Genomic DNA, 19,573 nt, shown 5'->3' on the forward strand with positions numbered 1-19,573 from the left:
CTATACTTGCATAAACCCAACAACTCTTTCTAAGAACAATCCTGAAGGGACACTGTGCAATCAGTATGGTAGAGCATGCACGAGTGCCTGGACTGTAACACTTTTCGAATTTTTTGACATCCCAAAATATGCCTTAAAGTTAACTCCAAATGCCAAATATGGTAACGTATGTGGGGGAAGATAGCAATTACTAGTATGACAAAATGTTTCCCTACAAGTTAAAATAATTTAAAATAACCATTTTTCGGTATGGTGAAAGTATATGCCATCACCTAGAGCAACGCAGTTGACAGCCCCTTCTTCTCCCACCCCCCTTGATAGACGGCACATTTGCAAGGAATGACAAATACGACGTGGATTTCCAGCAATAACCATCTATATCTAATCAATACCATCGTGAAAACAAACAAAAAATACACACGCTAATAAGTAGTAAGCATTTTTTTGTTCTTTAATAATTTACCTTGAGTGACACGTCGTACGTTCCATTACCTTCACTGATGATCGGAAGTGTTCTCGTATATCGTACTAATATCAAGTCAACTTCGGAGGAACACAGTTTTCCCATACACTTTTGTGTTAAGCTGAGTGTACTTATACTGAGGGTGGACAAGGAGATGAAAGTATTATTGGATGTCCATTCCCTTCATTATTCTCATCACTTAACTATACTGCCAAGCTATTTATTATCTTATTTTTTTAAATGTATTCTCATCTTCAAATTTTCTGATACAATTCTATCAATATTACTACTAACAGTCACACACAGAGAGATAAATTAAACACCCCTTTCAACACTGGTATGCATGGTTTGAAAGTATCACTTCAGTCAATCACTTGTTTGTGTCAATTTACCACAATGACATTACAATGTAATTGTTTTCAATCCAATATGGCCCACAATCAAACATTTATACAGTGAATAAAATATGTATTGGTGTCCCCAATGGACAAGACAAAGAAGTAAAATTTGTGTGGAGTGATCTATGAAATTCCTTGCCAGGGTCAGACCAACACAGGTCAATGCAAACACACATACATAGGGGAGACTAGAGAGATCACTCAAAACTAGATTTTTGTAGCAACAAACTTCATAGGTGCGTATTATTATGGTTGATGTACGGATCATATTATACGAAATCATTAATTATGCAAATTATTCATTAACACTGTAAGGTACATCAACTAACTTTATAGGACATACACAATTTGTTATGGTTAATGTATGTACTGAATTGTATTGAAATTGAAGTATGCGGTCATAAGATATAGCTTAATTATCAATAATCATTAATTATGCAAATTATTTATTAACACTAAAAGGTACACCAACAAGCTTTACAGGACATATGTGATTGTTATGGTTAACGTGTGTACTGAATTATATTGGAATTGAAGTATGTATTCTTAAGATATAGCCTAATTACCGAAAATCATTAATTATGCAAATTATTCATTAACACTGTATGGTGCATGAACAAACTTGATAGGACATATGTGTTTTCTTATGGTTAACGTATGTACTAAATTATGTTGAATTTGAAGTATGTATTCTTAAGATATAGCCTAATTACCAAAAATAATTAATTATGCAAATTATTCATTAACGCTGTAAGATACATCAACGAATTTTATAGGACAAATGTATGTTGTTATGTTTAAGCAATATACTAAATTATATTGAAATTGAAGTATGCAGTCTTAAGATATTGCGTAATTAGTTGATTTCATTAATATGCTAATTTCTCTAATTAAACATTAACAGATCTGACTCAAAACCTATTCAGGTCTAGCTATTACCCTAAAGATTATATATCCCAAATTTCATTACAATTGAGCCAGCCGATTTTTAGAAAATGATGACACAGACAGACAGACAGACAGGCAGACAGACAGACAGGCAGGCTGGCAGACAGACACAGACAGACAGACAGACACACACACACACACACACACAGACACACCTTCCCCTTTTAATACCTCCCGTACCCTTACGGGAGGTAAAAATAATCACATACACTATGATAGAGACAGCCCATTTCCTCAATTTACACTATATATGAACACATACATACACTACCGCACCCCAACCCCAATCCCCACTCCAACCCCAGCCCCCTGATTTGATTCACTACAAAGCTATAATGAATTGTGTACATCTATATGTATTGGCCTAACACCTGTCAAACATTTCAATCGTCTAATGTTAGGAAAACTTGAATTGAACATAAATGAAAAGTTAACAAGCAATATATTAGCATGATTACTCCAACACACTTCACAATTTTGACCATTTTCTGAGCTGGTAGTGTCAAAACACAGTGTCACTAGTTCTCCTGGCGGAGTTATTATATAGCGCCCCCAACATTTATGTTGTGTACGGATGTCAAACGGCAATGCCATTATCTGTTATGCGTACAGAACCACACCCTAATTGGTCTACCATATAGACTATTTTAGGTTTTGTTTTGACAAAAACAATCTTTGATTAAGCAAAGTACTATGGCAAATAAACGAGAAATTCAAATTAGTATTACGTAGATTTCACCAAAAAAATCACGCTATTGACGGAACAGTGATGTCTTCTTTCCATGGTTACTCACCAGTTCAGTGCACTCCTGGTTGGAAAAAATTATATTCTTTATATTCTTTCCCTTAAAACTTTGCAATATATTTGTCCCCAAGGTTGGCGTAACCAGCGTGGCTGATATGTGCAAAAATTAAATGACCGCATCAAAGTCAGTATTACAATACGTAATAGATTGTCAACGAGTTCGGGAGGGTTCGTTTATTGGCACATACCGAACGGGTTGTCTTATATTAGGAGTGATTGGATCTTTTTCAAAATTTCAACATTTTGTGTAATTTGTTGCATGCAAATTGAGTGCTGAGCGTAATATAGGTCACAGCCCTAAGAAAGAATGGGTTATGGCTCCATATAACCAACGGAAATCAAGGCCTCTGATTGGCCAAGTCGGTCTAGCCGTAGTGTAAATCTCATTCATCAAACGTTCGAAATATAAGCCATATATGGGAAATAATAGACTGGAAGCACGACACCAAGTTTATTAATCTTTCGCTACACTGTGTCAAATGTATAACCACGTGTTGATTTGTAAGAACTAAGTCAACGTCACACACTAGTAGCCCAGCGATGCAACTAATAGCTGAGTAACTATGTCATTACGAAAATAAGAAACGTCAATTTGCTGTGGCAACAGCAGAATAAATTAAATTGAATATTATAGAAAACACGAAAAATAGTAAGAGTACTGGTGTAAAAAATATTAACAAGGTTGTAGGTCGACAACCTTACAAAGCAAGGTCAGACTGTAGTCCACAGGTATGAGTTACAAAGTAACTTTTCTTTTCTCCGGCGCGGTGTCGGTCAACAGAGAGTTTATGAGATTTCACTTTTACGTTGAATGGAGAATATGAGACAGCCAATAATGCTTTGTCTAAGGGCTTTTGTCATATTGCGCTAAGTATGATTGCGTTGACTAATACAAATTCAAGCAGGAGGCTATAAATCATAAATATATTACAAGTATGTGGGATTATATATTTATCACATTAAAAAAAATTAATAAAGTATTTTGTGCGAATGACAAATTAATGACCGATATAAAGCAAAACGTGGTTGACATAAAATTAAAATTGTAGTTTTACTTCACCTGTACCTAACAGTAATCAAAATGTGGTCATGTGATCATTTGCCGACCTCAATCTATTGTTAGTAACTCGTTCGTTCGTTTTTGTTTGTAATTGCCACTCGACTCATTCATAAAACCCTTTCTAGATTCAGTTTGCTGCATTCTCGCTGTTTTTCTTTCACAACGGGTCACACCAAATTGACCCAGTCTGTAACATTCTTTGTTATGAGTCTCGTACATTCAAAACACACATACATCAGAATACATTACATTTGTGTTAAAGACATGTGTTCTATGCGTGCATGCACCGAGTCTTTCGCCATTGACGTTACGACCAAAAAAAACTCACACATCGTGGTCGTCATGTTCTCTCACAATAAAGTGTGTATCATACAACAATACAACTCATCAGACAAATACCTTGACAATTGAAATTCAACTATTTCATATATTTATAATATGGTAGTCGAAGGAACGGGAGAACACTAAAATACGAAATTTTTGAACAATAAGTAAAACTTCGCGACAGTTCAAATTCGTTGGTTTGCATTTCTTCTTTGTGACTGTGAACTAGATTCGCTTCTATATCGTAGATGACGGCAATTTGGGGGCGTTTGGATAGAGGACATGGTGATGTTTCGACATTGGCGTTAACCTTGACATTTATTGTGCGATTATTGAAAGTTGCATCTTCAAAAATACCGCCAATTGCTGTAGCGAGGGAGTTTTGAACATCAGTTGTATATTCACATCATCCTGTAGACACGATAATAATATTGACATGACCAGATTGCTTTCGAACTGACAGTGACTACTTCTGGAGGTCGATCGGTGCATTACAATACTATAGACAGTATAGAATTTTCTGATTATACATTGCTGTTGTAACTTGTATAACCTGACATTGGAATTTGTAAAGCTATTGGGTTTACATGACTGCCTGAACATGATGTAATATCTTGGACATTCGCTGTTAGTCTTCCATCGAATTAAAATAATTATTCCATAGCACAAATAATATGGTTGGTGCTTCGGACGTTTCGCTCGCCAGACAACTGCACTGCATCAGTAACCCCGACGTTGTGTATACGTAGGTGGCGTAGATCATTAATCGTTGTATAGGTAAGCGATGGTTTGTCTTCCTACGTTCAATGCCTGCTTGTTTGCACGTTAATTGTTGCTGAGGAGAGAGTATAGTTTGTTCACATCCATTGGCTGATTCTTGTATCAAATGGTTGTTACTGGTTTGTAGTTGATAGCAAGGCGGAAAATAGAATTACTGGTGTAGAAGGGAGGTGGGATCTGCACTCCTTATATTTATATGCGAATATAATACGCATGCATATATACAGGACAACAGCTGCCGTTTACGATATTAGTATATACACAGCAACCGCTTTCGACGGGTAGGGTCGCGGTTGTTCGCTCACTGTCCTGATGATTTTATTTTCTTTCTCGGAGAATTCCAAATACTCGGTACCATGTATTATGCACTTCAGTTTGACGTCTCCCCATGTCATGTGCCTACTCTCCTGGCAACGATGGAAGCCGAAAGCTTTTGGACGAGAAACAACAACGCTTTTGATGAACGGTACTCGATAACGCCCGACTCGTACAGACGATTTCCTTCACACTCGCTTAATTCTCAGGCGGCATTTGTGTTTGTTTCCACGTCCATATTTTCTACGTTGTGATCGCTTTAGCTTGTAGGGTCTTCTGTCAACCGGTGAATTCTTTGTCTCTGACCATTGAAAGTTTGTAGCCCTGCTTGTTTAGGTAACGATCTGTACCCCTTTGAATAAGTAGTGACGGTGCCTATTATATATTTTGACCCATCCTTTTGTTTCACACCGACGAAAACAACTACGTCTATAGGCGTTGAGCGGCTCTAATGGAATCTCACGGATTTACCTTTTATTTCGGATGATCTAACTGCCCTTATCCATTTGTAGAACTGATTGACTGCAGAATTTGAAGACTACACTGTGTTCTCATGTCGTTGTTGTTCAATCAACTCATGTTTGCCTACCTCACTGTAATCCATATTTTTATGTGTATTTTGCAAGGGCACGGGCCGAGGAACGCTGCACGTGTTCGGCAAGTTAAGGGAGCGACTTGACAATTTGAAAAATCGTCCATACCTGCTGCTCCTACCTCAGCAGCGAGTCTGAACAGTTCGTTTATGTTATACTTTCTCCTGATATTTCAGACATGTTGGAATGTTGGCAATAAAACAATTTGAAAACAAGGAACAAATACAGCACGCCTATGTGTTGTTCAATTTTTTGAACTAGGCAAAAGACACCTAGTACCTGTGAGATCTACACGAATGCATTCAGAAATAACTTATAGAGAATGAACATGGTTCCATTTTCATTTTTAAGCCATGAATCCACGTGTACTTTATTTGTTAATATATACATACACCAACTATCCATTCTTCAAACCCTCATCATTATTGAATTATGCACAAAATTATTTCTGACATATCAAGGGTTACTGATGTCAAAGTTGACGTAAACACACATATGTACAAACACAGTTTGATAAGTTAATGAGATGAACAAACCTAAATTACAATTACGAAAAAAAGGAAAATGTCTTTAAAAAGAATGGAGGAGGAAAACTGCTGTCGACTATTGGGAGAGCCTTCAAGCTACTATAAATCAGCACTTTTCATGTTTCGCTCGTCCGAGGGAAGCCTTGTCGTACCATAAGTAAGTACGTACGTATGTAGGCTGGTGGAGGGGGGGGGGGGATATTATACACGGTATCTCGTACATGCGATCACCACCCACTCGTATTATCAGCATACGTGAAAATATGGGCAACGAATTTGGTTTTAAAAATGACTTTCTACTGTCCTAAGTAAAATAACAACAAGAAATTATGTTATGTATATTTTTGACAAATAACACGAACTTTGCCAGTCATGCGCAATTATCGGGTTCTCATTAGTCGAAACGCGTTCTACTTAAATTAATGAATCAGATATAGATGTAAACGAACACATTTAAATTTGGTTGATTGACCAGACTGTAACTAGGATGAGTTCGAGTTTAGTTTATTATGAATAATTTCAATAAATATAGGTGAGTGGCTAATACGCAACAAGGAATTAACTTGGTTTGTCATGTCTCTCACACCGTAACTAAAAAATATCCACTCCGTCCACCATTGATAGAAGCATCGTAATTTGTGCCGTTGTGAGAGTTAAAACTTTCGAATATGTAACTTATTATTACAATGATGTCCCATACTTTGAGTTTAATTCATGAACCTCGATTTATGCAAAAGCGGAGGTGTTTATAACACCGACAAGTGTATGTTATACCATACACCCTACACGAATGTGTACGGTCTATTGTTATACAAATACATGATACCCAGCAACTATTTGCTGAGAGCATACCAGAGTCTACACTACGTCATAGGTGGTTGAGCATGAGCAAACAAAATGCGAGACCAGCGTAATTCGAATGTTATGGCATCCGGAAAAAATATTCCACTAGGCAATATAACATTTAATCGTATGTTTTTGTCTATAACAATTGCTAGACATGATTAAGTAGTTTCTAAATTCTGATGGAGAGAAATAACGATATTGCATTGTGGTGAAACTATACGTCACCACATATAGGGCTACACACACACACACACACACACACACACACACATATATATATATAAATATATACTGGTCGATGCTGAGATATTCTTAACTTGGTCCTATTTGCAGCTACAAGGCAAGGTTAAGAAGTGGTTTCAATATACACTCTTTAAAACTGGCGCCTGTCATTGTTTTTTAAACACATTAAGTTTATCTAGTTTGGTCTCCATATATATCGCCAGCAGTTATATGCAGCAGCACTATAATATATGCCCCATCCCCTCTCTTAAACATTTATTGACAACAAAATTGGTCTGTCATAATATAAATCACCGGCAAATGTGAATGGAACCGGAAGGTGGATGGCGATAAGTAGTCGACATTAGCTTTATTTCCACCATGTCTGCTGCACGAAGTGCTCTCTTCTTGTAAAAGCAACATTTAAAACTTGATTATTAAGCTGAGACAATTTAAACATGTGATCATTTACATTCCTATAGAGACTGTATGCTCATCCTGAAATGATTTCGACTTTTGGATTATTCGTCGTTGCGTCCTAAAATGCTATTGGAAAAACGTTCGGATTGAAGATGCCCAACTTCAAGCTGAATTGAGGTAAGTGCCTCTCTTATGAATTTCAAATTGTTAGCCTGTTCATATGTGATTGTTGTACTCTTAATATTAAATGTTAGAATTGCTTTAATTGTCGTTGTTTTCCAATTTATCGTCGTCACTAAAATTCCCGCGCAAAATACCATGCTTGCATGCATGCATGCATGCATGCATGTATGTATGAATGGAGTGTCAACATTTACAAGCAGAAGTCAATGCGAGGAAAATAAAATGCGAAATGACAACATATGCCGCCTGGCTTTTCTAGCCAAAATGATAAAATCGTGAGAGATTACTGTCAGTAAATGACACGGCCAACCAAAACAAAGGTAACTGTTACAAATTTGAATGTATCAATAGACTATGGTGACCTATTTGCTATTCACACATATATAGGAGTGGTAACGTTGCATCACATTAACCACAACATATGGCCAAATCTGGAATTAAATACACAAATAGTTGTCTTACAAGCTTTACATTCATGATAAATTACACAACTGAAAATTTGTATCCTGAAAACTCCCAACAGATACGCCAACCCTGACCTATCTACCCGCTAAATACCTCCAAAAACAAGTAAGATGAGATACTGTAATGATATTCTGCTTAAATTAAAACATATAATGAACGAGACTTAAAGATTGACACTAAAACATAAGAATTGCACGGTTACTCGTCTGGGGATAAATTTGGCAGGAGTAGTACACATTGTTTGGCCCCAAGCTCTAAGCTAAAGAAGGCAGACGCATTCAATGAACTCATTCAACAGTTTACTGAAATATAAAGGTCACTTAAACGTTTGACCTGGAACAAACGAGTCAATTGCCAATTATACTGTGTCTTTCCTGTAGAAAATACCGCCCAGTTTTGCATTTATTTCAGTTTGACCTATATGCGCTGTGGTCTGTCAAAATAAAGGTGAAACCACCAAGAGCAAATGCTCAGCAGATATATGCCTGCTGGCTGTACACGTCTAGACACTCTGACCAACTGTTTAATATATGTGCGACTACTCTCAAAATTTCACACAGACTAACACAGATACACGGTTAAATGTTTTAAGTTTAAGAAAGCGGAAAGTTTGAATGCGATCGCCAATATTAGAAGTCCCCGGATGTAGATGTATTATCGATCACCTCTAGATTAGTTTTAAACCGATGTTTGTCATTCAGTTTTAATGAAAAGAATACCAATGTTGCACCACAATATACAAAAGACATGACAAAGTCTGGCCCCACAGTCCACAATTTAAAATTTCGTAAACATCGTTGATTGGGTTAGAGACATTCATGAGGAAACTGATGACAAATTTCGCGTTGTGGCTAGCGTCCATAGATACCAACTTGCTATAGAACCCTTCCCTGACCCACACTCCCCCACACAAATCATCCAATAGACCATTATCCGTCTCGCGGGAGACGCCATTGAGTGCATAGCAACCAAGTTCGGGTGGTCAAGCTGAAGTGTCAACCGCTTAGCAACACCATTGTTCTCGATGTCATCGTACGTACAGTGCATGCAGTATGTATGATCATTGAAGTACATGTATACTTCCATGGTATGATAGATCAAGGGAAGCAAACTTTTAAAGTATGGTTGTAAAAACGACGTGCGTATGTACAATTCGCCGGCAGGGGTTTCATAACTAGACGTGACGGTGATTTTTGGCCGTCTGGGCGCAGATGAAGAGCGTTTGATTGACAGTGTTACCTTTGAAATCAGTTTCAACATGAACTTGAAAATATTAGAGTTGGATCCACTCGAGGATCGCAGGCCCTATGGTTGAAAACTTGCATGTCAGGTCGCGAATATTGTATTCCTATTTTTAAACAACGTCTAAAATTTGATACAATGTCATAACTTTTCCATAGACTTTTTATACGTCGCGTAGCATCGTCTAAAAACCAACACAACAAAGTGTACGGGATCACTTTAATGTATAACGTGTTGTTAATAGTTGGCAATGATGTAATTCTTAGTCTGTAATTCGTCGGCTAAATTCGTCCGGGTTCGCTAAAAACTTTGAAAGCGGTTGAGAAAATTTTTTTTTTACTGTCTTTGATTTTATCATATAAATTTATAAATGAGCTATATATATGTATTTAAAATTAAAATTCAGAGATACTATGTCGTTTTATTTTACGAATTTGGACTATGAGTTCTACAGCATGTTCATTGCTCCCCGTAGATGCGAATTCGCATCGCCATCTCAGCCTTATCAAGTCTAACACTACACACAGGTGTGTGCGAGTTAGGAAAAAAACTGAATACTAATTAGATGGCGAATGACTTAGTTTCAACCAATGGGTGAACGTATTGTAATAGACTTTACACTCAAGGTAGGCGTAACTAGTTTGACTGACATGTACAAATATAGATATCAGCCTATCAGGAATCATTAAATCAAAGTCACTCCTCAAATCGAACAATAATCTGTATCTAGGTAGATCTGTCAGTGTTTTTAAAAAGGGGAAAAACTGAGACGCATGCATGGGGAAAGAATGTACGACGCTAAGCTTATTAGATCTCATTAATTTGATCTTTCGCTACACTGTGTCAAGCTCGCTCGTAGTACTAACAGGTTGATCGCACGAAAGTCCAGGGACACGGCAACCTTGTGTTCATAGTGGTCTGAGGTTTAACACAAAAGTATAGTAATGACTGTTACGTCGATTCACCCAAAATGTGCTGGAAAGGGGTGGGTTTTTTGTGCTCATTAAGTATAAGAAAAGGCATTCTTTTCTAGGTTGGAATATTTTTTGAAATACCTGCCCAAGTTCAGGGGTATATTTTACTTAAATTTTGCTAACAAAATTCGTTGCATTCTCAAAATTTGCTTACAATTGTTATTATTTCATTATTAAAATAATCAATTGTTTTGATCAGGCCTTAGCTATTTCATCATACGAAGTGCCGTCTCAAGCATTACATAGATCAAGGGTCTCGAGCTCCGTAAGTTTTTTGGTGTGTGGAATGTCTAGACTTTGGGTTTACCGTTTGGATTTGGAAGTTTCAGCAGAGTCACCTGATTTTATTTTACATAGTCTATTTACGCAGCCGGCCCCTCCCCACCCTACCCCCGTCTAGGTCACAACACAAATTATTTAAACTAATAACAGCGTCGGTATGACATCACAGTTTTATGTACATTAAAACTAAACAGTACACTGGTTTTCACAACAACATAAGTATCCATATTTGTTATAATGATACAATGAGCAATAAATATCTACCAAGATCTTGAAGACCTCAATATTCTTGTCAAAAAAGTAAATTTTGGGTGAAAAAGTCAACAAATTACATTTTTGGTCAAATATACTAAATATATGTAATTATTTTCCGTAAAAAATCAATAGAACAATGCATTATAGTTTATACTTTGGAACGGTAAATTGGAAACGAATGCGCCGTTATATCCAGCTACTATGGACCATGAAATAACTATTGTACTATCCCAAACTAATGTAGTATTGGTTCATTGGGGTTACGTGCTAAGCGGCCGTAAAAATACGCCTTCTGGGGACGTTTCGGCGCATACAAAGGTTTAGTTGACCTTTGACAACACAGGTTGACCACGTGACTCAATTCAACGGAGGGTAGCTTGCAATGAGCATGCGCAGACGGACATACCGGACACGTCCGATCGATGAAGTAAACAATGCGCGTGTTTATAGCCATGCTTTATGGAAGCTCTCTAGTATAAAGTACTAACCAATAAATATTTTATATCTTGATGAGAAGATGTAGACAAGTAACAATTATGTGAACAATATCATGTTTTTTTTGGGTGACATGCAGTCCAGACCATAGTGTTTTCATAACATAATCATGGCAGGCATTGGCAAAGGAAATGTATATTGATTCAAAAGACAGTTTTTGAACAGCTCTCATGAAATCAGACTTGTACCATATGACCATACTACTAGCAATTGTATATACTGTGTTTACGGTATTAGATATTCTTTGACTTTCATCAATACAAATACACAAATCGCGTCTGTCTGTCTGCCTGTCTATCTGCATCCATCCATCCATCCATCCATCCATCCATGTATGCAGAGGAGGCGGGAAGGGGTGCAGAGCATGATGGGTAAAAACAAATATGATAGCTCATTAGGCCGTGTGCCTCCATTGTGTACACTTCGGTCGTGTGGTACGTTCATGTGCGGTGGCTGCTAACTAGCTGTATTCTGGGGTATTTTCAACTCGTCCTAAGTTTCGCAAGAATTGCATCATTTTAGATACTATAAAATCAAAATTCTCGACTGATATTTATCCCTTCCTGCTACAGGAATCAATTTTGAAATTATTGATGCGGAAAGCCGATTTTTCGGCGATTTCGTGTAGCATGCTGGACCCTGATGACATGATGTCGTTACGTAAATGTCGGCCCTGTTTTACGCCATTTTGCTTTTTTGCTCAAAATTGACACATTTCACGAAATAGATGGATTTTTGTGTTCTTCAAATGGCTTCATTAACAAAAAGACAAGGCCCGTTAAAGATTTTCGGTAGAAAGTGGGTGATTTGACCCAGGTGGAAGTTGACCTCCTTTGACAAGCGATATGATGCGATGATGTGACAAGGTAAACAGACGAGATTCTCACTCGGGCTTCTAACAACCTTGTTGAACTACTCACCGTTCACACAACAGTTTGTAGGTATTTTCAAGTAACATGTTACTTATAAATTAGATATTACCCCATTTGAATGTAATACTGACACCAGAATGAAAACAACGCGAGTAAGCAGGTCATATTTTGAGTGCAGTGTCGTGAGTTCAGCGAATTGATCAAACCACCTCAACTTTATTCACTTAGTCTTTTGTCCTTACTGTCGAAAACTGTAGATGTTTAAATGAGTCTACCTTCCAAAAATACAAACATTTGCTCAATAAAAAGAAACGCAATAACAACTTGACCTCGGCCTTTGTATTAGGTTAATAAATCCAATTATATTCAATTTAAGAAGAGGAGGGGTAGGTAGAGTTTTTATTTTATTTTATCATATTTGTTTTTCATGTGTGAGTGTCTAGTTCAGGTTTTCCATTGTTTTCCAAATGGTCCCTGTGTTATTTATTTCTTCCTATCAGATGTACAGCCATTACAGCTTGGAAGAGCAGTTTTATGTTGTCTTTTTAAGTTGATGTCAGTTTCCGCATCCACTATTTCCCGTTAGGCTTCACAATTTTTTGCGATTTTGTTATTTTCTTTTCCTGAATACGTAAAATAATAAAAACTTTAGGGTCGGTAGTGTAAAGCTAGTTAGGGTCGGGTAACAGGAACCAAAAAAAAAAACTTTTTGTAGGCCTTATAAAGTTACAAATTGCACATGTGTGAGTCTCTCTGTTCCGCTTATTTTAATCTGACATGTTTTGGAGCTTGTCTGGTGACGTACCAGATGTCACCAGGCTCCATAAATTGAGGTATCACGTATGTTGAGGTATTTTTTGCATTGGATAATGCATGGTCTGCGAAATATGTACGACTTCACTAGGGTATTCCTATTTTTAAAAAATAAAAAATATTTTACAGAGCCAATGTCATCTAGATAGTACCTAGTCAGAGATATAATATAATTATGTAAATTAGAGCTGGAATGGTGAGATTTGTAAATACCGTCATATATCATTTTGATATTTCGAGTGACCGGCATGAAGAAAACTTTCACTACATCGATCCGTAATATGAAAATCCCAAAATATGAAGTAGTATCAAGTGTTTTCTAAATATGTTAAAGCTTAGACATAAAATAGGCCTTGGAGGTCTCGTACCATACACATTTTCAATACACGATGTCCTTGTACATTAATTTTTTTTAAAAACTAAAATCTATAATGTCTTTTAATTCTTTTCCATGTGGCCACATCATGTCATATAGCTACTTTCACGTATTTTTCTCACACAAGACAAATTTATTGACGTCCACATATAGCTGACACACAATGTACCTTTAAGTCCAGATTTGGCACTTAAAATACCGTGCTGTGTAGATCATTGTAGTCTTGCAAAGAATCTGAAAATAAACAGAAAAAATGTGTAATAACGAGTGAAAATGGCAAAATTTTAAGTATATGAAGAGGAAATGGTGACTGTTAGTGTTAGCGATCATTGCATGACACGAGAGTGCCAATAAACAAGAAGATCGGCGTGCCGCGTGATTAGGCAGAAACTACACCCGGGAAACTACATGTCAAAGACGTACACGGTGTTGACCGTTGTCAGTACGATCAGGTTAGCAAGATCATAACTTTAACAGTTACTCAATTTCATGAACTATAGAAGTAATTCAGAGCCACAATTGCAATTTTTGACGTCCCAGTAAAAGTAATTTGTTGAACAAAGTTGTTCAAATGCATTTTAATGATTCACAAACTTGATAGAAATTTGCCGTCCTCGCTCATACCCTCAAACTCACTGATCCCAAATCACACTGCATGTACCACGTCGCCATCTTGAAATCAACAAAACACAACAAAAAGTAGTTACACTTTATACACATTATTTCGCGGTGCATATGGTGCTTTTCTACAATTTCTGATATTTCATAACTGAAATTAATGGGAACACTAATTCCTTTTACATAAAAACATATTTTTATGCTGAAGCGATCGACAGGAAAAACCTGGAACGACAAAATTGAGTTGTCGAGTACCAAGTGACGTTTATTTCGTTTTACACTCACTATAAAAACTGGAAGCATATTTATTATATTGCATGATCATCGTACCAACAAAAACTGGTTATCTAAACGAAATATTACCGAAGAAAACGGTAAACACCTGGTTTAACACTAAGGCATGTATTGCTCTCAGGAACGTAAAAGTTTAAGAGTATGCTAAGAGCCGGGCCATCAACAGTCAAGTGACTTCACGTGTGATATGCACACATAATGGGTCGCCATCTTGAAAACACCGAAACACAACAAAAAGTAGTGACAGCAGGATATAGGGTGTATTTCTATAGAACAAGGAAATTCATAACGATAATTAATAGAAAAGTAACAAAAGCATACACAGAAACGTAATTTTGTGCGACCGACGTGGAAAACCCGCACATGTAGATATCAATTAAATTGACTTGTGGAGATGTCTTTAAAAACATCAATGGGAACCAAGCAGAACGTATAAAGACAATAATCAAAGTCTTCAGTGCATTCGGATTAAAAAGAACCCAATTTAAAGACTTCATACTTTTTAGACACCATTCTAAACCTCGAATGGAGAATACCGTCCATACAGGAAACCACACCACCCCTTCGGTGATACGTTACCTACCGGCAGCAATAAGCAAACGCGTCTCCAGCATATCATCCAGCAAAGAAGTGTTTGAAAAAGCGGCACCTTTCTAGAGTGATGCCCTGAAAAACAGCGGCTATAAGGAAAATTTAACATATATGGAGGCTCCACACATAGGGAAGAAGAGAAATAACAGACAAAGAAACATCATCTGGTTTAATCCGCCATTTAACAAGCGTGTTAAATCTAACATCGGCAAAATACTTCTCCGTCTTATTGAGAGGTATTTCCCCCCAAACACCAAACTACATACGATCTTCAACAAAGGAAATCTGAAGTTAAGTTACAGTTGCATGTCATACCATGTTGAGTATTGTGAAAACACACAGGTCAGTCAGTGCAGACCATACACAAAAACCTAATAAATCCTGCAGCTGTAGAGATCGCTAACAGTGTCCACTCAACGGCAACTGCCTATCAATCAACGTAATATACAGGGCACAAGTCACACCAGATAACAACAACACAAAACTATACTTTGGGCGAACAGAGAACACATTTAAACAGTGATTCTCAAACCACAGACACACATTTACTCATAAGAAGCTACAGTACAGCACAGAGCTATCCAAACAAGTTTGGAATTGAAAGAAAGAAACTAGCCATATAATATCAAGTCTGATATCATCACCCAAGCGGCTGCTTATACAAGTGAGACGAAACGTTGTAATAGCTGTCTAACTGAGAAACTATGTATAATCAATGCTGAAAAGCGTATGCTACTGAACAAATAATCCGAGCTGGTCTCGAAATGTCGCCATGAAATGATGAAAATCTCGCCAACTATAGAAGTAAACTCCCGTAAGGAATAGTTCAGTTTGACCAACTTGTTACGCAATACATACATACATACATACATACATACATACATACATACATACATACATACATACATACATTCAAATATCGACCGATATCGACCTTGACAATCCCAATTTAGTTGTCTGAAGATTGCTCGAAGCGTGAAACTCTGAGTAACGACTTGTTACATCCTTATTCTTTTGAATTAAGTCTATACTGCTCTGCTACTAATATTTGCATCGGGCACTGTTTTCTCCAGCGACACACAATGCAAAGTTTGCACCCAATACTATATTATATTAGTATATCATCACCAACATACAGAGTGCACAGCTGCCACAATTTACCTATACATGATGCAACACACGTCAAGTGATCATCATTCAGTATTCCGAACACAGAGGTAAAATGACTTTACATCCATTGATTGTATCCATCTATGATGGCGTTTGATTATCCTGTAAGTGTGTCAGTTTAAATATACTGATGATACTGAATTAATTTAGTTGTTTTATAAACTTATGGCAGTGATGTGGATGGATGGATGGATGGATGGATGGATGGATGGAGAGAGGGGGGAGGGACGGATTGAGTTACTCAGTGAGAGAGTTAAAGAGGGAAGGAAGGAGGTATACGGAGGGATGGGTGAACGGATGCATAGTTTATTGGTACATTGAATAAGCAAAATATATATTTATGAAGTTTCTGTCACTGGATAATATGGAATATCTTTCTAGTTCGACTTCGACTTTTATAAAACACATTCTTCCCAAACGATAAGAGACGCTGGTAACGAAAATAGCTCTATTGATAAGGATCTCAAGCTTCGCTGCACATTCCTTAGATTCCAGATACCCTGTCGAACAAAAAGATACTATCAATGATGTATATGTCGAAACATGTTAACTGGAACAACGATTGAGACTATTCAACACATTTTTTATTGACCAGGGTAGGTTGTTGAGTCCAATGACCGGTAACGAAATGCCCATACTTTGTTCAACCTGTCTGTCCGATATTTTTTTGTAATGAAATTTTGAAGTCCCTGATATACTGTTGAAAACTATTCCGAAAGATTAAACCGATTTCCTAGTACTACTTGTTGAAAAAAAATTGAGGCTTTCACTTAAAACTTGTAACTTTAACATCAAGATAGCCGAGATACGACATAAATCTCAAGGAGAAGATATTTCAGACATTTCACATATTGATGTTGATATTGATGAAGCAAATAGTCTCAAATGGGAAAAAACTATACACATTATACCAACATTCATAGTTAGTCAAGTCATGTGAAAATACCATTCCCGTCTGTATGAATCGACTGGTAAATTTTAGAAATACAACTAAATACAATTTTAATGAAAGGAACTGGGTGGTAACGTTAACATTTTTGGCTAGAGGCCAGACAGGAGTCTGTACACGTGGTTTTCGACTTTTTTGCAGGCAAATATTATATTTAATCGTATATATATGACAATCAAGTGAGACATCACTAGTATGACTCATGCCATGACTAAGCATAATAACATTCATAGAAAACATTCATTCACGGCTTAGCATCATCAATGTAACGTCTCTATAAATATAAAATCGCATAAATTATACGTTTTCACCTAGTATAAATAGGGTTGCTCGGAGAGCAGTATATGTTCAATAATAATGTCAAACGCAATTCTTGATAGATACCGCTGAATCAGATATTTAAAAAATGTGTTGAAATAGAGCCGTAGGGCAAATCCAGGGCCGGTCTCTAAAGAGGCTGGAAGCTTTTCTCCATCGTGGCGTTAGTGACGGATATAAACAAATGCTTCCATCCATGACATAGACAACCGAAAGAAATACAAACCTTTTAAAAAATAATTGTAGCAACTAATCATGGCTTTCAAAATACTATATTATCAAGACCAGTGCATCATGTACACAGGGGACCTTGCACACCCCTGTAACATTCACATAATTACCTAGAACAGGGTTGTGCACGTAGCTGTACCAGCTCAGTGGAGCCATGGGGACTGTACCAGCTATGTGTACAATATCCCTGTAAGAGTTCTGGCCAACACACTAGGCGGAACATACCCAGATTTGACAGATGTGTAACTGGTATGCCAGCATTAATGTAACATGGATGTGAAAAATAGCAACGCAGCATATGTTTTTACAACATCCATATACAAGAGCTTTTTCCAACAGTCATGTACCAGCTATGTTAGCATAGCTATAACAGGTATTTCCCACAGCCATGTTTCAGCTATGTTAGCATAGCTGTAACGGTGGTATTTCCTACTGCAATGTACCAGCTATGTAAACAATATTAGTCAGATATGAACAAAAGGGTTGCTACAGGGTATTATTCCACCATAGTTCCTACCTATATGTCCACAACTGTGTGCTAGGTATGCAGTACACAGCTATGGTACTGGGATGTGCTAAACAGTCGTGGCACAGAGGCGATATTCCAAATCCATGCAACAGGCATATTTTTCACAACTATGTACCAGTGCCGTGGAAAAATATACCCTGTAATGGGGCTGTGAGGCACACAGCTGATACGTAGCTGTGCTCTTCTTCCTAGAACTAGGATGTGCACATCATAGCAAGTCCTAGGGTGTACAAGGTTCCCTGTGATAATATGAATTTCAAACTTAGTATCATGTACGAGATATACATGACACTAAGTTTGAAATTCATATTCCTTTTCCAATGCAGTTCAAATGAACGTACCTTTCGACAACGCTAAATTGTGTACTTACTTTAGCCCTGAGCGCTTATGGACGCGAGTATATGATCAAAGAACTCACCGCTTGCCATTGCACGATAAAGAACGAAATATTAATGTTGCCTCACAAGATCCAAAGACATGGTGAAGTCTGGCCTCAACATCCTACACCCGTACATTTAAGTTTTCGAACATGAAAGAGTTTGTTTACAACAGGATGAAATTAACAACATATTTTGTTGGCGGCTAGTGCTACATAAGTACCTACCAATCCACGTCCAATTCAACACCCATCCTCCTACCCCCTCCCCAATTCAGCCAAATAATATACCAGTTTATCTTCTAGAATCATATATTCTTAAATAAGAGAAAATTTAAACAAGGCTTAAAACTAGTATGATTGTGAAAGCATCAATTGCACTGGGCTCTTCTCTGAGGATATCTGTAGTGCAGGAGAAGGTAACCCCATTTTCTACCTAACTATTCTTTAAATAAAGAGGTGAACACATGCAGATGAAGTCAATGAACTCGTTGAACAGTCTATTGCAATACGATACCACGTAAGAGTTAGCCTGGCAAACAAGTCAGGGGGTCAATGACATCCCATACAATCAATTAGTATTAAAGTCTGCCTTTGTGCTCGTCATCGATGAAAGTATGATGGACAAACTGTCAGTTAGTTAGTTTGTTCTTGTTTGTCTGTTGTTGTTTTTTTGTTTTTTATTTATTTATTTATTTATTTATTTATTTATTTATTTATTTATTTATTTATTTATTTATTTATTTATTTATTTATTTATTTATTTATTTTTGTTTGTTTGTTTGTTTGTTTGTTTGTTTGTTTGTTTGTTTGTTTGTTTGTTTGTTTGTTTGTGTGTG

This window comes from Glandiceps talaboti, chromosome 9 (genome assembly GCF_964340395.1).
Source record: "Glandiceps talaboti chromosome 9, keGlaTala1.1, whole genome shotgun sequence".
In the NCBI taxonomy this organism is placed as follows: domain Eukaryota; kingdom Metazoa; phylum Hemichordata; class Enteropneusta; family Spengelidae; genus Glandiceps; species Glandiceps talaboti.